Source organism: Neomonachus schauinslandi, chromosome 1, assembly GCF_002201575.2.
Source record: "Neomonachus schauinslandi chromosome 1, ASM220157v2, whole genome shotgun sequence".
Lineage (NCBI taxonomy): Eukaryota > Metazoa > Chordata > Mammalia > Carnivora > Phocidae > Neomonachus > Neomonachus schauinslandi.
Genome location: NC_058403.1, coordinates 141374030 through 141397253, shown reverse-complemented (window position 1 = coordinate 141397253; position 23224 = coordinate 141374030). Strand labels below are relative to the sequence as shown.

The 23224-nt window shown below is 37.9% G+C and overlaps 1 protein-coding gene and 1 pseudogene across 6 annotated transcripts in view; both read right to left on the bottom strand.

The window, feature by feature from the left end:
* RBMS3 (RNA binding motif single stranded interacting protein 3) overlaps window positions 1-23224 on the bottom strand; it is a 725792-nt gene that overhangs the window by 524740 nt on the left and 177828 nt on the right. The window lies entirely within an intron of this gene.
* On the bottom strand, window positions 17251-17428 carry LOC123326894 (annotated as a pseudogene).

The window sequence follows — 23224 nt, the reverse complement described above, 5'->3', positions numbered from 1 at the left end:
ATCTCCCTTTACCCTGAAATCTCAGTCCAGAATCTCTGATTAGAATTATTTGATATTTCCCCTTGGGTGTTGAATGGTCCTCTCAAATGGCACAGCAAAGTTGAACTCATATATTCTGTTTTCTTCCTTCTCTGAAAACACTTCTAGGGAAGAAGAAAGTCAGTAGCAAAATGTTCACAGGGTGGAGATTACAGTGAACTGCAGAGCTCCAGCCCCAGTTGAAAGGGCATCTGCTTTTCACGTTACCATGAAGGAATATGATCCCTATGATGTTAAGCTTTCTGATTTTTTTGAAAAGAAATCTTTATTTTTTAGCAAAATTTCCTGATTTTTCAAAGTTTAAGGCTTAGGGTTTTATAAAACAATGTGAAAACTAAATAAAACAGCTCTTGGACATAGACTGAACCTGAGGACTATCACTTTGTGATGTTGTCACTAATGTCTTCCAGCCTCTGATTCTCTGTCTAAATAACATAGGCCCTTCAGGGGCACCTGGGTGGCTCAGTCGGTTAAGCATCTGCCTTTAGCTCAGGTTGTGATCCCAGGGTTCTGGGATCGAGCCTCATGTCGGGCTCTCTGCTCATCTGGAAGCCTGCTTTTCTGCCTGCCATTCCACCTGCTTTTGTACTTTCTCTCTCTGTGTGTCAAATAAATAAATAAATCTTTTAAAAAACAAACAAACGAACATAGGCCCTTCAAGCGTAAACTACATGTTCTGACTTTCTTGTCCACCAGCTATTTCTCCCAAATCTGAATAGTTGTGCTCACAGCCTGCATGAAATCACCTGGTATTAATATTATTATCATTGTTATTGTTTTATTGTTTTGTGATATTATCTGCTTATTCTCTAGGAGATCGTCTCTTCAACCAGACCTGGATTTTTCAGAGGTCCAGATAATGTTTTATGTTTTTCTGATCATCCTCCAAAATATCCAGTACAGAGCTTGGTGAATAAGCATCCTCTCTGAAAATCTGTTGATTTTTAAGTTACCTTTATGGAGCTGCCAATGTTTTCTACATCAGAAACACTGGACTACATTTATATACAAACACATATGTACATGCTATAAACTGAACACTTGCTACATGCCAGTCACTACACAGAGTAAATTAGATATTTTATTCCAAATTATCACAACTCCTTAATAAGTTGATATTATTATTCTCATTTTTTAAAGATGAAAAAAAGAAGTTAGCTGTATTGTTACTTGTCCAAGTTGACAGCTATTGAGTTATACTGATTACATTCAAACTCAGGTATATTTGACTACAAAATCCTCACTCTCTCCTAGATATCACACTGTCATCAGTACATAATAAATAAGCCTGGATAAAAGTCAGTCCTCTGGCCCACCATAGGGCCACAAAAACATTTAAGTCTTTTGCAGATGTTGGACATAATTAGTCCTCTAAAAGGGAGAGGAATGACCAACATTCACTGGAAATAGTATAGCCAGACATTCATCCTTGATTGTTAGAACTCACTTCTAAAGAAACTTATTTCTTAAAGAAGCTTGTGACTTCACAACACGTAGCACAGTCTAGTAGAACTGTGAATCTAACATCAACCGAATGGATAATGAAAAACGTAGCTTTGGAGCAGAATTTGCATTTGCTATTTGGGGGAAGATATCAAACCTCAGATTCTGAAAATCCTGACATCATCTATGGCCTCATTAGTATTAAGAAAAAACTATATCAAATGTATAGCATATGTAACCATTTTGAGGGCCATATTTCAGAAGCAGTGGCATTGAGCTGAGGAGTGCACACTCTTGGTTTCCACTGTATCCCGTTACCGAAGTGCATAATCAGGTTCTCAAAAAAGTTTTGTGATGGTGCTGATTGCTGTTAAAATAATAATTCACAGGGCGTCTGGGTAGCTCAGTTGGTTAAGTGTCTGACTCTTGATTTTTGGCTCAGTTCATGATCTCACGGGTCATGAGATCAAGCCCTGCCTCGGGCTTCATGCGCAGTACGATGTCTGCTTGAGATTCTCTCTCTCCTTCTCCCTCTGCCCCTCCCCCAGCTCATGCTTATGCTCTCTCTAAATAAACAAATAAATAAAATCTTTAAAATAGTAGTTCCCAATCCTGCCATGGTCACTTAGCTTCATACTAATTTCCTCCTAGATTTTCTGTGTCACTACCCTCATCCTCCTCATCTTAGCTCATTATGCCTTTTCTCTCTTCCCCAAGCAGCTAATTTCAATTTTGGTTATAATCCAACAGACATTGAGTTTATCTCTATTAGCCAGGGCATAGTATCATCAATGGTATCAATGACAAAATGCAATATGCATTGTATAGTTCTGTATTGTAACTTTTCCTGTCCTTATACTGAGGGTGAGTTATTCAAGGGTAGGGAATAGGTCTCATTCATTTTATATCCCTGGCCTTACATACAGAACTCACTCAATAAGTGTTTGTTAGATGGATGAATAAATGAATTGATACTCTCTATATCTTACCCCTAACATCAGACAAGACAATCAGGATGGCAATGAGAGTCAAGTGTATCTAGGCAGAGATATATCTCCCACATTGCAACACAGCAAAGTGTATATCCTACCAATGACAGTACATCCCTTTTTATATCTTATATTTGGCACCTTCACTGCATCTCATTCAAAAAGAGAGTGAGCTATAACATCACTCAGGAGCCAAACTAAGACATAGCTTTGAAGTCTTTACTGTAAAGTGTTTTATGGCATTACATTATTTTAAATCTACAAAGAGACTCAAGGAAGAAAGTGACATAAAATACCGAAAGACAAATTTCATATACGATAGGAGCTGCTCTAAGCTTTTTAATGGATACACAGTTTTTACTATTGGTATGAGGAAGAGCCTAATGCAAGGAACTCAATGACATTTCCCAGGGAGGTTTGTCTGTAAAAGAATGATAGTCTTGAGCTGTCTGTGGAATCTTTCTGAGCTTCATCACATTTAAAAATGCATCTCTGTGATTAAATAATACAAGACTGCCACTGCTTCATTAAAAAAAAAAAAAGATCAGAACTCACAGTGGGAAAAATAGACTAAACCATATAATGTAGAAAGAAGCAGTCCCATGAAGGGAATTTTTTTTTTTTTAAAGCTCACACAGACAAAAAGCAGAAAAGATGAGAATCAAGCCCAACTTTAATTTAAAGTAATTCTCTTATCCTTGTTCTAAACACTTACAAAACAAAGTACCTAAGTGGATAAGGACACAGTCATTTTTTTGTCAACATATCAATCTCTACATTAAATTGTGAGAGGTATACTGGATAAAGCTGCTCTGTGGCACCCCAAAAGATCCAGTCCTTGGATCAATAGCAGGATGCCCACTGTCCAATGGATATTCAAATAATTCATAATAACATAAATCAATGGTGAAGTCCAATTACCTATGTGATGATTATTTGCTTTATAAATTCTCTGTATTACCCATAGTACTTTTTAAATTATGTGTAAAATACATATAACTATCACACCAGGTGGGCGGGGAGACTTAATAAAAGAACGCCTGTTAAGCGCTCTGGTTTAATGAAAAGCTTATAGTAGATACTCAAACACAGTAGTTGCTGGGGTAATTATCAATCTTTCAATTATTTAATGGTCAGAAAATTCAGGCTGATTTTATAAATAGATTCCAAAAAGCATAATTAATAAATTGCATAGATTACAGAATTTGTTTAACTCAGTGACTTCTGGTTCATTTGCCTTAACCCTGCCCACTATTACTGCAGGTACACACAGACATACATTCCTGAGTGCATTCCTTTCATTCCACTGGGGAAATGTTTTGCATGAAAAAGAACACACCTATGACACTTGAGAAGGTCATGGGCTAAAAGGAAAATGTAAGAAAAATTCAGCTGTTCCCCACATGTGCTACGTTACAGATGTGTATTACACAATAGGAATTCACCTAGATGTATCTATACAGACAAGATATAACATATTCTGCTCAGGAGGAGGCCTCTTGTTCACTTGTCTTAAAAGTTAACCACTGGTAAGCCAAAGTAAAAGTTGATAGGTTTAGATGGCATATATTTTTCATATGCATGAGAGCATAATGGTTCTGCTTTTCTTAACACTAAATGTAATGAAAAACTACATTTCATGCCCATAAAATTGAAATTCTATTAATAGTCTTTAGCCCACTCCTCACCTGAGTACTGACATTTTAATAAGTTGATTATTTTCTCCATTATAGAGGTAATATATCTCATAAAGTCAGATTTGGAAAATGTAGGAAATAAATAGGAAGATGAAATTATTCATAATATCACCACACAAACACTTACTATGTTGGTTAATTTCCTTTTCTACATATGTTTGTTCTTATTTATGTGTTTCAGATAGTCATACCACGTATATAATCTTGTATCCAGTACTAAGGCTTTTAAGGACTTTCTATATGACTTTTAAGAATAAGCAGTGCCAAAATCAATGTATTTAACACAAAAATCCTTTCACTACTGTTAGGAAATGTTAACAATGTAAGCCACACACAGACAAGCAGGTATGAAAAAAGTAGTGATCCTCACTGGGTGGTTTATAAAGTACATACTTAAAAGGGAATCTTTATTATCACTAACTCAGCAATTAATTAACTCATTAGCTTATTTCTTCATTAGTTAAGAAATTATTAAGAATAAGTTACCAAGTACCAAAGACTATCCTCAGGAATGTAAAGGTGACAGCTCATGTACTGCATTTCTATTCTCTTGTTTTTGTTTCATGTATATATATCATCAGTCCACTATATGTTAGCATAACAAGCAACTTCCAAAGAATAAAGGTGTGGGCAGCTGACACCTACCCATGTATGTGTCTGTTGCCTGTTTTAGAATTAATATTGCTACAAGTATCTTTGGAGCTAACATTCATTGTTTCCTCTTAGAAATTACATGGTTCTCAAAAAATAACATGAGAAAGCATTGAGATCTGTATGTTTGTGTGTCTCTGCGTATGTGTGCTTGTAGAGAGGTCTCTTCCTACAGCCTCAACAGTGGGGTCGCTAAGAAAAGATTTAATCTTGTTTGGGAAATAAGTAGTATTTCTATTTAAGGCTGTTGATACACCGAGAGAATTCATTCACTGCACATAAGTGACGTGTCTTTGAAATACTCGGAGGAATCTTTGACACTATGAAACTTCAACTTCCTATTATATGGCAGTAAAATAGGATTTTAAAGAATTTACCACCAAATTGCATTTTAAAAAACAAACAGACGTTTTAAAAACTTAAGATATGCATCACTATCATTTTTCATATTGTACTGAAAAAGTAAAAGCTGTGGTTAGTCATGGATTTTTTTATTTTTAGATTTTAGTGTATATATCCAAACCCTGTCTTGTTTTATTCGCATTATAATTTATTATAATTCAGGATACTGAATTTATTAGAACTCAAATTAAAAATAATAGATATGTTTATTTTAATTGTAATTACATATTATATTATATAAAATTATATATATGATCATTAAATTATATATGAATTTAGGTAAATATATTAATAAGTATACAAATGAATATTGAATATGGGAAAGATTATTTATGACATATGTAAAAGATGTAAAACTTTAGATGAATACACATCATATGCTTAAGAAATTATTAGTTTTAATTGTGAAATATCTTGCTTGCCTCTCTCTAACCCCATTTCCTACACTTCCCTCCACAGATAATCATTACCCTATATTCTGTAATAAAATATCCGTTGCTTTTCTCTATTGTTTTATCATACATATATGATAGATATCGTTTAGGTTTGTTCAGGTTAGAACTTTACTTAAATGAATGGTAGTTTACATATTTTACTGCAACTTCCTTGTTTTCACTTAATATTTTATTTTATTTTTCTCATTTTAAATCATGAATTCAACCATGTTTATGCAAGAGACTGTGATTCTTTTATTTTCACTGGGTTATGATGTTCCTTTGAATAAATAATTCATCATTTCTTTACAGTGGTCCTATTTTCACTTAGTTTGATCCATACACATCGCTTTATTTTTCCCATTATAAACATTGCTGTTATTACTAGTTTCATATCTATTTACTAGTGCAAATGTGCAAGAGTTTTGCGAGGCTCTATGTTCAGGAGAGGGTGGAGGAGGCATGCAGAACACGTGTTGTTTCTCAAAGTGGTGGATCACTGGCAGAATACGAGGTTCTTCACAACCTTTCCAACGTTTAATGTTGCAGACTTCTATAACATTTCCTAAACAACTAAGAATAAAATACCATCATCCTTTGTAAGATTTCCAAGTTTTCCAGGTTAGGAAACAATGCATTAATGAAACTTGATGGGCAAATGTAAATTAGGCAAAGTTTCCAGGCATACCTCTCTGCTATTTCTGAGAATCAATACACTGTAACTTCATTGAGTTGCGAGCTAGTTCCAATATATGGTCTGATTTTTTAGAAAAGGTAAATGTTGGTAATATTATGTCCTGTTATGTCTCTATAATTTACCATGCTTTGAAGCAGAATGTTGAAACTGTATATGTATGTGTAACTTTAAATATATACAGGCAAGAATAGCAGCTGAAAAATAACATTATCTAGAGAACACCCATGTTTCCAAATACTTGTTCCTTACAAGGTTCTGTCTCCACAAGATTTCGGTCAACTTGAGGCAATTTACATTAGGTCTGGAGAAGACTCTTCTAGCCCAGAAAACTGACTCCATACAAAATAAACTAGTTAAACAAATAATTATTGAAATAATTCAAATAATCAGCATTTAACAGTCAAAACAAAACTATGTTTCCTGCTGTTGCCATAGAGACAAAATTAAGAGTTAAAATAAATGTTTCTCTTAATTCGAGTCATTTCTGATATACGACATAAGAAATCATAGTGCTGTCTATACTGGAAAGCCCAAAAACCCAAGTCTTACAGAGTTACTGTATTGTACTGAGTCCTCAGGATCAGCCACTTAACTTATTCCAGATTAGGATACATCCCATGATGGTCTCCCAAGTGCAATGTCTATATAAAAAGTTGAGGCTTTAGGGAGGTAACAAATGGGTATTGTGTATGGTTATCTAAACAAGCCTAAGTTCTATCAAGCCACAAGCCTTCTGGGGGATCCACCACCACAAAAGTCGGAGGACGTGAAGATCTTCTGGTTTACCATTCCTTGACAAAGGATGGAAAATTTCAAGAACATCAACAATGTAGCATGTGGACGGCTGGCAGACTCATAAATTCATTGTAAAACCACAAAAGCAACTGAATTTATGGAATCTATCATGACCCTGAGATCACTGCGACTGTCGTATATATTTCTGTATTATACATATATGACACCACATTAATGTAGAGAAAAAAAAAAACAGCTGAAAGGACTAACAGCATTCCTTGAGAGGTTAAAGTTTACTTAAAAGGCAAAGAAGTTAAACTTTATTTATTCCTCTACCCTGATAAAAGTCCTAATAAACTGTCAGTTCCTTAAGTTAATAATAGCCTATCTGTACATGTTTTCTGAAGCCCAGTTCTTCCACCTACAAAAGATGTTACATGGTTACTTCTCATGTTTTACGACCTTGCTCTTCAAAGTGCAGTCTACAGAGCCACAGAAGAGTCATCACCTTGAGCTTCCTACAAATGCAGAATTTGAAGCCCTACCTCAGACCTACTGATTTAGAATCTACATTTTAGCAAATCCCCAGGGATTTCGTATGCACACCGCTGCCATAAACCCACTGTTTTATGACACATAGACACACAGAAGGCATGCAATTCCGTGCATTCTTGCTGAACCTAAGAGCTAGAAGAAATGAACTTTGTATTAAGAGTCAAGACAGGGGCGCCTGGGTGGCTCACTCGTTAAGCGTCTGCCTTCGGCTCAGGTCATGATCCCGGGGTCCTGGGATCGAGCCCCGCATCGGGCTCCGTGCTCAGCAGGAAGCCTGCTTCTCGCTCTCCCACTCCCCCTGCTTGTGTTCCTGCTCTCGCTATCACTCTCTCTCTAATAAATAAATAAAATCTTAAAAAAAAAAAGTCAAGATAACTTTCAAGTTAATAAGACTCTGCATTTGCCAAAGTTGACTAGCTGAAAGATAGGTTGGAATGTTACGGGAGGCTCCTGTTTTCTTCTCCTCTTGCAAGAATTTGTTTAGCTCTCAGCTAATACGTTCTCATGATCTATCATTAATACATGCAGACAGTGCACAGTATGCCAGAATTTGAGTAGAAAGCACTTTGGTCTCATCTAGGGAATTCTGTAAAATATGCAAGAGAAAGAAAAGCCTGGCTTAGAGAATGTGAGAACTCTACAGAAATTTAATTATACGTTTTCACTTGGCCTAAAATGTCCTTATAGCCTTTGGTCAAACAATTTCAGAGTAATCTAGTGGATATGGGATATGTGTTATCAAGTCTAAATCAATGCCAGTCTTATGTAAATAAAGATTTAGGGACACAGAGCCAAATTTCACTGGCACCCTGTATTAGTATCAGTAAATACTAAATGGTAATAAAACAATTAAGCGAACATTCAAACTGCACAGAGAGTTAAAATTACAGTGCAATTATTACCTAAATCACAGATTAAGAAAAAAAAAATAAGGCCAAACTTGTCTATACATAAACAGTGCTTAATTTGTTATTGTGTTGAGCTCCATGTGTGTGCCTTGTGTCTGACAAGCTGTTCAGCCTCCTGCTTTCTTAAGTAGGTTTTACTGTTAAATTACGGCTAGAATTAACCAACATGCCAGTATACCATGATATTAATCTCCCAAGTATTCAATCACTTAACAATAGCATCATTATTCTAGAAAATCTGCTTATTCACTGTTTGTTCATGTTTTCAGATGTTTCATTAAGAGCAATTTTATTTCAATAGAATTCAAAAGCTGTGCAAATGCATAATCTAAAAAAAAAATAGTCTTAAATATTTAATTTTCCAAAAGGAGGCCAAAAAAAAAAGATAATAAAACAGTGACTAGGTCAGTGAAATCAAAACAATTATCTAAAATTAAAGTATTCTGGAGAGTTCATGGAAGGGGCACTTGAAAGGAGAATGTGAAATGTAGGAGGCTGACCTCTGCTTTTCAAGAGAAATCACCAACTTGCAGGTATGTGTTCTGTCAGCTGCCATAATTCAGCTGTAGTTGCAATAATAGTGTTGTGTCTCCTTCTTGTGACATATCTGTAGTCCTTAATTGGCATTGGTGTGCAGAGATGAGTATAATCGCTGTATCAGAAATGGCTTTCTCTTCAGACTACTGATTTTTATAGTTCATTAAAAGTATTTCTCAAGAGGCATTCATATTGAATTCTGACTTCCAGAATGACCACAAAGGAACAGTTAGAGGCAGTGAGTGAGGTCCTGTGGCGAAGTCACGCTGATTCTTGAATTATATCCAAAAGTCGTGAGCCCAGTGTTTCCAGGGCTTGCTGCTTACACAGCTGTTTAGATGGCCCAGGGCAAACCAAAATGACCAAATCTTTTTCTCCTAGGCAATTCCACCATAATATGCCCAGACCCAAATTGGTACGGAATTTAAGAAATAAAATAACAAAGCATAGATGTAAACCACCCTTCAAGTGATTTCAAAATCTGAATGGCTGAAAGAATTCTTAGGGAAACTTAACTTTAAAGAGTGAATAGTATGAACTAGTTGCTTTGGAATAAATACTCTGAATAGCAATGACTTCTGTCTTTGAAAATGTATTTTTTTAGGACCTTACATAAAATATTTCAGTTAAAGAGATTTTTTTTATTTTTTTTTTTTGCCACATAGATACCTAAGCCTATAAATACAAAGTGTATGTTTCTGAAAGGCCTCCAGGCTCAGGGGGCTCACCAAATATGCAAGGAAAAACAAAGTTTCAGAGGAAATGCGCATTCCCCTCTATTTTGATTCCAAATCATAAAGCTGTTTAAAAAGATAAATGGAGACCACCAAATAGGCCAAAAATAATAGAAGCTATTTCTCTGGTGGAACATGTTAATTATTTATTATTAATTATTTAAGTATTACAGTGTTCCCGTCTCTAAGTATACACTTGTACATTAGAAACAGTCATTAAAATGTATTGCCTAACTACTAATGCTCAAGCTTTATACCAAGAAGCCGGCGTGGTTAACACCAACAAATCCTTTTGCTGACATTTATGTCTTTTATTCACGTGACCTTGGCTGTGGCTTTTCAGAAGGTAGGAAAAAGAAATAGCCAGATTTACATTTTTCACTCCCTATCTTTAAAACCCTTTGTGTTATCTTCATTGATCTTGTAGAGAAATGAAATGGCACTAGATAGGTAAATGAAAGTGTTTATCATCATCGTATTAATCTATGTATTTTATAACTATATGTCTAGCTTCTTCTATTATTGTCCTGGGAATACAGAGATGAATCAGATGTGAATTCTGTCCCCGAAGTGCTTACTGACTAAAGCAGGATCACAGACATGAAAATAAATCAGTCCAATATGGTGTTGGTGGTACCATGTGGCTAAGACCGAAGTACACAAAATGATGTATAATAAGGCAACCAGGCAGGCGTGGGTACATCTATTCTGGGAGTTAGGGATGGGTTGGGGATGAACTGAGGGAGATGAGTGTCTTAGGCTTTCCAGAGGAAGTGGCACTTAAGCTGAATCTGAGATGTGTATATTCATTTTTTTTACCTGATGAACAACATTCCACCTGTGATGTTCATCAAGAGCCTGTGGATCAGTCATAAAGAACTGGTACCCATTAACGGTGCCATAGAAGATACACACACACACACAATAAAGTCTCAGGCCAGGGTCCTGGCTTTAAATTGCTTCTAGTTCTGCTGAGGGGTAACCATGGCTTCAACAATTCATTGGAAAGCCTAGTCAGGCTGATAATCTGGTCTCCTACAAACTCAAGAGAGGCTGGCGGTGCTGGGACACAGAGGAGAGTGACCTTCAGCCTGAACTAGATCTACCATCTTGAGCAAATGCTTCTTCTGACAGTCTTGAACCCAAACAAACACCCTGCAGTTGCCCATTCACCCACCTTAGAAGGGCACTTAGAGACCATCCATTGTTTCTCACCCCCTCAGGGCTTCACCTCTTACCTCCCATCCTCTCTGGCTATAACCACAGACTTACTCAGTTTTCTTCATCTTTTTATGTTTCTTTATATTTTAGAAACCCTTAGAGCCCCAGGTAGTGGTTAGGCTGATTTCCTCCTCAATTGTGGTCCATTTTCACACAAGTTATTTAAGAGCTGTAAGTGTCCAAGAAGCAATAAGATCACTAAGATTTTGAAGGCCTCAAAGACTCAATTATACATTATGTAGAAAATGTTTCACTGGTCAATGAGGAGATCAGGCTGGCTGTCAATTCTGAACTATACTTGGATATGTGGAATGTAAAGTGGGGCAGCATCCTGTCACCTACGAATACATAGGGCAACAGGAAACACTCTATTTACTTTGTTTGTCTTAAGTTTCAAAACATGGTGTAATGTAGTGTGTAAATAAAAGAACATTTTGGGGGATAGGTTAGGGAATAAAAGAGGATGAGCTACATAGAGTCCTCAGTGCTAACCACAGAAGATTTCTAAGTAATGAGGGTGCCCACTCCACCCACATTACCCTGGACTACGACTAGGTGTTCCAGTCCTTGTGACCTAGAGCCCCTGCGTGAATGAAGAACAATTTCTACTTCCACATTGTTGTTTAACTAACCATGGACATATGATCTTGGAATTTTGCTATTTTGACCAGTGGGTGTGTCATCTTTTGATAACCAAAGGATCTCAAGAGAATCATGGTAACAGGACTAGGCACTGCTGGAAAGGGTGCAATGGTGAGATTCTAGGCCTGGCAAGAAACAGAACCTGACTATGAACAATGGTTCAAGAACCACACCTGTGGCTCTGAATTTCAGCATATTACCCCAACCATCTCAAAAGCTAGATTCATGCACATTTAAGCTCAATGTGTGAAAGGCTTTCCCAGCAGGGCAGGGCTGTGGAGAAGTGGCATATTCACCAGTTTGCTTTGCCAGTCTCAAGTTATTTGATATACGTACATAGGCTCAATGGCTCTTTATCTGAGCACGGATAATGCCCAAACATTTACCTAAAAGCAGGTTAAATAGTAACACATGTGCACTTGGTACCACATAGACACTCTGTAGACACATATCACCTAAATATCACTCTGTCATGGAGGCCCTTCTCTGAGGTTACCCCCCTCTCCAGCTTAAATCAAATCCTTGAACGTGAACTCTCAGAATACTCTGTTTTTCTTCCATAGCTTCTAGTAGTTTCATGTCCCCCTCTCTTCATTAGACTTAAAGATTCATAAGGACACCATCATCATCTCTATACTGGTGTCCTTTGATATCCCAACACCTAACACAGCACAATCACATAATAAGCACTAAATATTTGTTGAATCTATATCTAAAAGTCTGTAGCTATCAGAAAAAAAAAATGTTTCATTTTGAAATTTGAGTCTTAGTTTTCTCAAGGATTTTGTTTCTAAGCAAAAGCAATAAGCAAAGAGCTCTTATCAGTAAAATCCATCCTTGTAGTTTATGGATTCATCATTCTCAACAACTTAGCTGTGGTAGCAATCTATGATTATACATTTTGGCACAGCATCAAAAACAACTTTATTGATACTGCTAAAACAGGAGAAGCAGGGGTGAAGTGGGTGTTGTATCCATTCTAAGGGCTGGGTGACATTGGGAAAAGCAGAACAAGAGGCATTATCCTAGCAATGACATTTAAGAAGCAATCAAGAAAAGTGAGATACAGCAGATATATGGCTGAAGCCAGGCAAGTGTCAAAAACTGGGTCTAGGCTGCCCAGAAAGCTTAATGAATGGGCAACAGAAATAAATGAGAACAGGATATGCCATCCAATTAGGAGGTGATATATGATAGCGTAAGAGCACCAAAGTAGCCAGAGTTTTATTTGGAATTAACAAAAAAATTAAAGGAATAAATAGCATAGTTTGAAGACAACCTCTCTCAAAAGGAGGCACACAATCTGAAGTTGCTGTTAAAACACCATTGAGAAAGGATCCGTAGAGAAATAGGATTTAACTGAACAAATGAAGCTGTACTTCAGAAATCAGATTAACAGTGGTAATTAGGACAGAATCTTCCTGGAGTGTAATTCTTTACATTTTATCATGCCCTTTAGTCACCCAGTCTCATCATGCATTATTATTCCATTTTCAAGAGAAAGAAAGAGAGACTCAGAATATTAATTTGCCCAAACTTCACAAGGCTAATATGTGGCAGATTGGAACTCCAAAGTGTAGACTCCGGTTTAAGCTTCCTGTTGTTGCAAACCCAAATACGAAGGTTCCACAAATATTTCACAGAATAGAGCACCATTTCCTACTTCTATATACATTATCTCAAAAGCTCCTCCTACACAATGTTGCAATATAACAGAGATGTGTGCCTTCCAAATCCTTGTGTATCAAAGCTTCTTTCTGCAACTGTTAGAGCTTGCTAACACTTTTGGAATTGTGTGAAACTAGGGACCCATTTTGTTGTTTTTGTTACTGCTGTTACTGTCTGCATAACAGAAGTGTCCTGGAGAGAGGAACTATGGCATGGGAAGGCTGCTGAAGATCTGGAAAGGTAAAGCCAAGTGAGGTTTTGGATTTCAGGAAGGAAGATGAGAAGACAGTAAAGAGAAAGGAATGGGTGTGCTGTGAAGCATACCTCTCTGAAGGCAGAGACAGCTTTAGAGGGTAGGGGCATCCCAGAAAACCGCAAGCATACTACACATGAAGGTGTTCTCAAAAGGGGCCTTCAGATAATTCTCAGATAAAACAAGGAGCCCATGAAAGGAAGAAGAGAGAACCAAATGTTACAGAGAAACAACGGCAACACAATGAGGAAATCAAGGCAGGAAATCTGCTTGAAACTTCAGGTGTCCATTGGAAATGGTCAATATTTTACACAATTCCTGGTCTAGTTTGCATTGGGGTTGTCTGTTAGGGAAAATCAACTTTGGACTGGAGAAGTTAGAAAAACTGATGGTGAGATCATAAAAGAAAACTGAGACCACCGAGGATAAGTTCTCTCGCAGGTGAATTAAGGACTTGACAGCAGAGAATAAAATGGAATAACCACTGTTAAGAGAGATATTTAAAGTGAAGCCAGGAGGAAATTGAGGAGGTGGGGTTTATGCACATCTTCTATCTCAAATTCTTGGAATTTTTGCTGAACTCAGCTAAAAGCCAAGGCATCTGCTATATGGACATAAATGGATTTTCTGCCTAACATTACCCTAGCAACCAATCACATACAGATTAATGGAACTGTAGCTATACCAGCACCAATCACCTTTTCTTCAAGCAACCTACGCAAATTCCCTCTTTCCGCTATAAAAATTCTAACCTCCTTTGTCTCTCTGGAACACGCTTTTGATTATTGCCAAATCTGTGTCTCCTGGAGTGCAATCCCTAGAATCTCAAATAAATGCACATGTTTTATTTTGCAGCTTGCAGTTTTCTCTTTCACTGGTTGACGGGACCATTGAGGGACCATGTGTTCGGAAACTAAGGTGGGTCAGGCGCTCTCAGAGATCAGCCAGTATAAATGAGTTAACTCCTGGGAATCAGATACTGCTTCTGTAATTCCTTCTAGAGTTTATGTTTCTAACCCTGACCTCCCCTTCAAGCACTATTCCCAATTCACCAACTGTCTCCAATGTGGGGTGTGAGTAGAAATTATTAAAACTTTCTATTTGTATTTAATTTGACTTAAAAATATAAAAGAAATTAAGCATTACTAACTAAATTAAGCATCATCAAACATTTACTATGTAGACGGACACCCAGGTCCTCACTCTGCTTTTATGGAAGTTAGTCATGCGTCACCTAGGGCAGTGGTGACCTCAGATTGGGCTCCACAGATCAGCAGTGGCAGAACCCAGGGGCTTATTAAAAATGCAATTCATATTAAAATTGTGATGTAGTTTATCCCACACCAGATGCTCTGAATCGGAACCTGGACAATGGGTAGGAAGGAAAAGGGATATAACCATCTTTTTAACAAACCCTTCAGGTGATTATTAAGCATACATTCAAAAAACATTTATTTATGCGAAGTCTCCTGTGGGGATATATCAGTGGTATTTTATTTATTGTGATTTCCATTAGGAAATCATTTTAATCTGGGATTCAGTATTTACACAAACACAGATCTATAGATGCAGATACACAGATATGTACACACACCTGCAAACAAAACTTTCATGAAACAATACTTATGGTTACTATGTTTAAAAGACCCTGACACGTTGTATTTTATTCTATTCTAATTTTTACCCACCAGACTGATCTCAGCACCCCCTGATTCTAATTGACACATTGAAAAATCCTATTCTATTGTGTATATTCAGAAAAGGCTTTGGGACAGTAAACCGTCTTCTACCAATAGTATATTGATTTTATTTAGCCTGGAGAAAAGACCCAAAGGCTCTGACAATTACCTTGTTACATTTGTGAGGCTGTTATCCTAAAGAATTAGTTTTGCTCTGTATAGCAAAATGTATTTTGACTTGTTATAAGAAAATACCTCATAAACAGTGAGAGTTTATCAACAGTAACATGACATCTATCAAGACGCAGCGAGTTCATCTCATTAGAAATGCTCAAGCTGGGGCGCCTGGGTGGCTCAGTTGGTTAAGCGACTGCCTTCAGCTCAGGTCATGATCCTGGAGTCCCGGGATCGAGTCCCGCATCAGGCTCCCTGCTCGGCAGGGAGTCTGCTTCTCCCTCTGACCCTCCTCCTTCTCATGCTGTCTCTCATTCTCTCTCTCTCAAATAAATATAAATAAAATCTTTAAAAAAAAAAAAAGAAATGCTCAAGCTAAGCTAGTGGACCACTTGGCACTTTGATTTCAGATGGAACTCAAGCTTTAGAAAATCCTTTTCACTTAATGCATTTTAATGCCCACTCGAGCCCTATGATTCCATGGTTCTTTCAATTCTGGATTCTTGCTTCGCATTAGCACATTTCTGATCTAAATTTTCTATTGCACTTACTCAAAGGGCCTGTATGATAGAAATGCACCTAAAGCAGAAATGCCTGAAGTTAGAAATGGTGCACTTAGCAGTTAGCACACTGCTATGATTATTTCCTTCCCTTTGTCTCCCCATTCAGCTCTACGGTCCGCATGGCCTGGATCTTTGCTCTAATCACTTTTTATTCCCAGCACCTATCACAGCAGCTTAAACACAGCTAGCAATTAGTAGAAATTTGCTGAATTAGTTAAAGACTGAATGAATGAACCTCTTTCATGATGATAAGCACCTGTGCCCAGGAAGCAGAGGGCAGTTTATAAGAAGAATATAATTTGCCTTTATGGCATCCTAAACAGGTAGATAACAAATAATGCTATTCTTTACTTTTTTTAGATGAATGCTGTATGCTCATGTAATTGTTCAGCTGGTAGTAGGACAAAAAGGGAATACAAATCAAGTCTTCAAATTCTAGACAAGCTCTGCCCGATGGCACTCCTGATGAGAAGTACTCTCCTCGCCAATAGTATTGCATGATAAGGTATGCTATTAAACTGTGCAAGCATGTGGGCAGGGATGGTGGTGAAGTTTAAGCCAAGCAAGCCAGCCTCGTCAACTTACTTCCTAAAGATAATGAAGAAAAGATGATGTGTGGTTCTCAATGGACCTTGGGAAATGCCTTGCACATAACAGGCTGTGAATAACTCACTGACCAGAGGGAACATATGACTTGCGAGTTCTATCTACACATCCCAGCAGCCTCTTCAGCAGAGTCACAGTAACCTAGCCAAGGTAACAGCCTCAGAGCATGGTGCTTAGATCGCTGTCACATCATTTACTTCACCACCCAGGCTCTCTCACTTCTGATGTCATTGGGAGATTAATTAATTGCAGAGAAAACTTTTAGGGAAATTGAATAAAAGAAGACATAGTCCTAACTCTGTAAAAAGTTATAAAATATGCTATGCTTCTCTTGAGAGTATGGTCCTAGTATTCATCCTATGTAACCCCTTTCCATCCAAGTACTCAAAAAAGACAGATAGTTTGCAATACTAAATGCATATGTATTTTGAAAAACAACTTAAGGGGCATCTGGATGGCTCAGTCAGTTGAGCGTCCAACTCTTGATTTCGGCTCAGGGTCATGGGATCTGCCCACTTCGGGCTCCCAGCTCAGCAGAGAGTCTTGCTTGAAAGATTCTCTCCCTCTGTTCCTCTCCCTGTTCACTCTCTCTCTCTCTTGCTCTCTCTCTCTCAAATAAATTAATTAATTAATATTTTAAAAAGGAGAGAGAGAAACAACTTAAATAACAGGTCTTTTTCCCTTTGTCCTGCCAAGATTTTTAGTAGGTCTCTTATTATTTCTACATAAGTATTTTTCAATTAGCAATAATCGAGCCTCGGATAAACCTCATTGGCTACAATACTGCCACTGTGCAAAGCTTACATAATTATTTTATATAATTTAAAGGCTTAACCATGAGTAACCATGAACAATATGTGTATAGATATTCAATACAGAGATAAACAGTTTATCTCTAGCTATGTATTGATTTCAGCACTATCTTTCCTTCAAAAATCTTCCCTACCTTGCGTGTCAATTTATAGTGGCAAATATAGAGTGGTAAATACAATATAGTCCTTGTTTGCAAGGAGTTTACAGTCTAGTTGGAGGGCAGGACAACAATTTAAAGATGTAATTGTGGGGGCCTGGGTGGCTCAGTCGGTTAAGCGTCTACCTTCAGCTCACGTCATGATCCTGGGGTCTTGCATTGGGCTCCCTGCTCAGTGGGCTGCCTGCTTCTCCCTCTGCCTCTGCCCTTCCCCCCACTTGTATTCTCTCTCACTTGCTCTGCTCTCTTTCAAATAAATAAATAAATAAATAAATAAATATCTTTAATAAAAAAAGATGTAATACATTATGGATTGATTATATAAGGACTAAGTATAGGATCCTATTTGAAAAATTCAGAAAGCCATCTGGTCTAATGTGAAAGGAATCAGGAAGGGCTTCCTAGACAAACTGGCATGTAGACTGGTGCCTGACCAGGTGTAGAGGGGTTACCTAGGTAAGAGAGTGATGGGGAAGGGAGATTATTCCAGGCAGATGTGGCAGCAGGTATAAAAGCCTGGAGGCAAAAGATGACAGGGCAATTGTAGTGACGTGAGGTAAGTTTACTGATGTTGAAATAGTGCAAAGTGAGAGATGCTAAGAGGCAAGGTTGGAGAAGGAAATGGAGAACCTAGTTGATCCTGAGTGGTCTTTATGACATGCAAGGACTGTGGGACTACTGGAAGGGCTCTGGGCTTAGAGGTGACATTGTCTGGATCACATAATGTGAAGCTGATTCTAGTTGCAATGTGGAGTACAGATTGAAGAGCCTTTGTTAAAGGCACGGGGAACAATCAAGAGGCCTGTTCAGTAAGAGACAGCAGGATCCTAGTGAAGGCATTAGTAGGGAGGATGAAGGGCAGAGGATGGACAAACAGAGGAGAAATCCAGGAGGTAGCCATGACAGGGTTTGGCAACTGATTGGATGTGGAGGTGGAGAAAGACAAAGAGTTAAGCATGATTCCCAGATTACTGATTTGAGTGAGTCAAATCTACCTCTATGCCAACCCATGCCATATGCTGTACACATTAGTGAACCTGGGCTGCAATGTGGCTCTGTGTGTGCGCTGTGAGGGCCCATTCGAAATGCTGTTCAGGCTTTTCTTTCTGCCTCATCATAATGCAAAGATATTATGCATTATGATACTATGATATCTAAAGATACTTTCTAGGGCGCCTGGGTGGCTCAGTTGGTTAAGCGACTGCCTTCAGCTCAGGTCATGATCCCAGGGTCCTGGGATCGAGTCCCGCATCGGGCTCCCTGCTCTGCAGGGAGCCTGCTTCTCCCTCTCCCACTCCCCTTGCTTGTGTTCCCTCTCTCGCTGTGTCTCTCTCTGTCAAATAAATAAATAAATAAAAATCTTTAAAAAAAAAAAAATAAAATAAAGATACTTTCTAGGTCTACTCATGCTGACTACATTTTTATCACACTATTTTATGTCGATCGCTCTCGTATGAAAGTTGTTTATATACTTGTGTTCTTTTTTCTTGTAATAACTTTTAAGATCTACTCTCTTAGCAAGTTTCAAATATGCAACACAGTATTAATAACTATAGTCAACACGCTGCATATTACATCCCTGTGTTTTATTTATTTTATAGCTGGAAGTTTGTGCCTTTTGGCCCCCTTCATCCATTTCACCAGTTTAATTCCTGTGCTATGCCTTCCTTCACCCCTGTATTTTTAGGGCTATGGCAGGGCCTTGCCATGTATTTCTCAGATCACTTTCCACACACAAACACTTGGTTCTTTAATTGAAAATATCCATTTAGAGATGCAAGAGTTTAAATTTTTTTCTGAGTTTTCTCAAATACTTATGCATGCACACATATCTGAATAATGTCTTGGAAGTACAATACCCATTTTTTTCTATTAGAAAAAATTCTATTACTGTGAAAATGGTCATTACTTTCTTATGAATCTTAATGAATGCATCCTTCTGGTACTGTTCATAATCCCACATAGGATGAATAAAAAGATGCATGTACTATATCCACTGGTACATAGTGGATTGGATAAATTGCACAGGGAAGTTCCCCAGAGTGAATTAGCATCAATAATACATGCATATCTATATTCTATTCTGAGTCATGCTCATTGCTGCTACTGAAAATCCATTGTGCTGATATTTGTGCTCAGGATGTGCCTTTATGCATTCAATACTTTACTTTTAGTTAATATTGCATTAAGTTCTATATTAGAGTAAATTATAGGGGGTGTGGAGTATCTTCTGGAAAACGCATTTTTTTAAAAATGGTCTCATTTTTCTTTTCTGAATTAAACACTCAAGATAAATAAGAAGTGCTTTGGATGTCACATAATTTTAAAATAAGATCTACTTCAGATACAAATTTCCTACTCACTACTTCTAAAATACTCTACAGAAACTAATTTTTCTAATTCTATAGCCCACCACACTCCCAATTTGGACTAAAAAAATGGTGACTATCATATTAAATATTAGTGATACATATATAGCCGATCCTCATTATTCACAGATTCTGTATTTGTGAATGTACCTACTCACTAAAATTTATTTGGGACCTCCGAATCAATTCTTGCAGTGGTTTTGTGGTCATTTGTGGATATGTGCCATGAGGTGAACATTCTGAGTTGCCTGATATGCCTGTTCTCAGCTGAAGTTGAACAAAGCAATGCTCTGCCTTCTTGTATCAGCTCTCATACCGGAAACAAGTGTCCTTTTGGCAGTCTATTTAGTATCACATTTTTCACTTTTTTGTTTTTTTGGTTTTTTTTGAATAGCACTGAAGTGCTCTCTAGTGTTCCTAAGTGCATGAAGGTTACAATGTGCTGTTAAAATAAAATTGGAAACCAGGCTTGAAAATCCCCCATGCAGACAAAACCATTTGAGCCATGTAAGCAAAACTAAAACTAGCTTATTTCATGAAAATGAGTGTAACGTAGGTTATTTCTTGTAAATGCCTCCGACAATCATAAAAGAAACTTAAGTCATCTCCCTAAAAATGGTGTAAGATAATAACTTTCAACCAATCCCCTGCCATCTGGAAACCCCCACTGTAAGAGCCAATCCTTGTAAAGGTTAAACAGTCCTCATTTTCACTTTATAAGCCATCCTATAATGTCATGCTTCTGAGCTTCATGTCAGTTTTGAATTTGAAAGCTCCCAGTTCGTGAACTGTTCTTATATGCACAATCAACTCTTACTGATTTGGTGGTTTAATTTTGCTATTTCCAGATTCTTAGCAATGTCTCATAGAGAGAATATGTGTTGGATAACCCTTGTTCAGGCACGAGTTAGAGGGTTGTTGGCCATGAGTTCAATGTTAATGAATTATATTATATATTAAATAGGTGTCTTTTTTTAAGATTTTATTTATTTATTTGAGAGAGAGAGAGAGCACAAGAGGGGGTAGGGTCAGAGGGAGAAGTATACTCCCTGCTGAGTAGGGAGCCCAATGCAGGACTCGATCCTGGAACTCCGGGATCATGACCTGAGCTGAAGGCAGTCGCTTAACCAACTGAGCCACCCAGGAGCCCTAAATAGGTGTCTTTAAACAGAAACACACATAAACCAAAGTTATGTATTGATAGGTTGATGAATATGTTGTGATCAGAGTTTCACAGAAACTTAACTCTATTAGGTGCAATAGTTCAATTTTTGCTAATTCAGACTTTACGGAAATAACAACTACAAATAACAAGAATCAACAGAACTTTCATATTTGGAAACTAAAAAAAAAAAAAATCCTTGCTGTAAATGGTGATAATTTCATTTCACAGTATAATTTTATGTTACTGAAATTTTTTAAAAATACATACAAATATAGAAAAGAAAGAGCTCTCCCTTCAGAATCTAGCAGAAGAGATGAATAGTACACATGAACTAGAACACAGGGTGGTAAATGTAATAATCAACATAGAAATAAGGTGAAGTGGGAATACAGATGCATGTTGTGGCAAATGATTTTGTGATAACTGGAGAAAGAATATGGAATGCATGATGCAATGTATTTGAGCCAGTTTCTTAGAGATGAGTGGGAGTTGAGCCGATAGATTAGGAAGGCGATGGAGTGAATGAAGGCTCAAACACAAATTATCCAACTATGACTTCATGAACAAAAATGCCAAATGCCAATGTGCTATTTTGACAACTGAAATGGCTCTCTAAATAAGAAATGCAATCCTATCTACTATTATGAAATTCTTTTTGAGTGAAATATTTATTCATTAAACTAGTAACAGATTTCTCCTTTATATGATATACACGGCTTGCTTTGTCTGTGAACCACACAGTCCTGAGGGCTGTGGTGCATGGTGAATTTCAACAATAAATGTTTCTTGGATAAAAGGCCAAATAAGTAAAAGAATGTCAGTGGACCTGATCAAAAACAAAAACAGGGGATGCCTGGGTGGCTCAGTCCGTTAAGCGTCTGCCTTAGGCTCAGGTCATGATCCCAGGGTCCTGGGATCGAGTCCCACATCAGGCTCCCTGCTCAGCGGGGAGACTGCTTCTCCCTCTCCCTCTGCCTCTCTCTTTCTCTCTCTCTGACAAATAAATAAAATCTTAAAAAGAAGAGAAAGAGAAAAAAAATATTTTACAGTTGCAGTATAACATTGGAACTATGTCCTATTCTATTTACTTCATCTACATTAAGTGATAGACATATGCCTCATATGCCTCATTCCAGAAAGTGATCAAATATTAGGAATAAAAGACAAGTTTCATAGAAAGTATCCTGTTGGTACTTGTCCTCTGTGGTGAGGCGGGAATCCCAGCAATTAAACACAATGGAGTCCTTGTTCCTCTGTGCCAATATTTTTAATAGATCCACCATTGTAGTATACTTCAGCTTTCCCCGGGAAAAATTACAGGCATCCTTTGAAAGATGCTGAGAATTACCCGATGGCTATGTTCAAATCGCCAGACTTCGTTTTGAACCATTCTGAATAGCTCTCCACGTTCCAGGGAATCAACATGGAGGGCACAGTGCTGAAAACTGCATTCTGGTGTCTGTTAGAGAACAGTGGGAAAATGATCTTGCCAGAGTCCCTTCTCCCCACTCCCACCGCAACAAAAGAAGGATGAGTGCTTTCCAAAGACGCTGTGCCCAACTCCTGCTAACTCAGTTTAAATTCATCAGCAGCTGCAGCGAACTTGCAGATGGTGCCAGACCCCAGGAGGGGAACACCTACAGGGAGAAGGGACCTCTTGAAAAGCTGTCTCTCTCCTGTCCAATAGCCTAACATCAAACTATTCTCAAGGTCCAGAAGTTCTGGCAGAAGTATAGAGTTAAAAAGCCTAAGGAAGGGATTTTTTTTTCCCACTTTGGAAACACAGAGAATATTTAGTAAGACCCTGCTCACGCATTGCTAATGTCATCATACTCATTGATTATGACTGTATCTCCCGGGCCAGTTTCTCCTCCCTCCCACCTCCCCACCCCAGTTTCCTCTTGACAAGTTTGCTCACCAGGCCCCTCAGTCTTACCAATTTTCACAAAGGACAGCACCAAATAGATGCCAGCAGGGCCAAAGGCAGATGCCAAGAGGCTGTCACTTCTTTGCCCCTGGCTTGTGTGGAAGGCCAACAGCTCCTGTTGATTCTGCTCTCTTCCAGCCAGTCCCCAGTGAAAGCATGCTCTGGC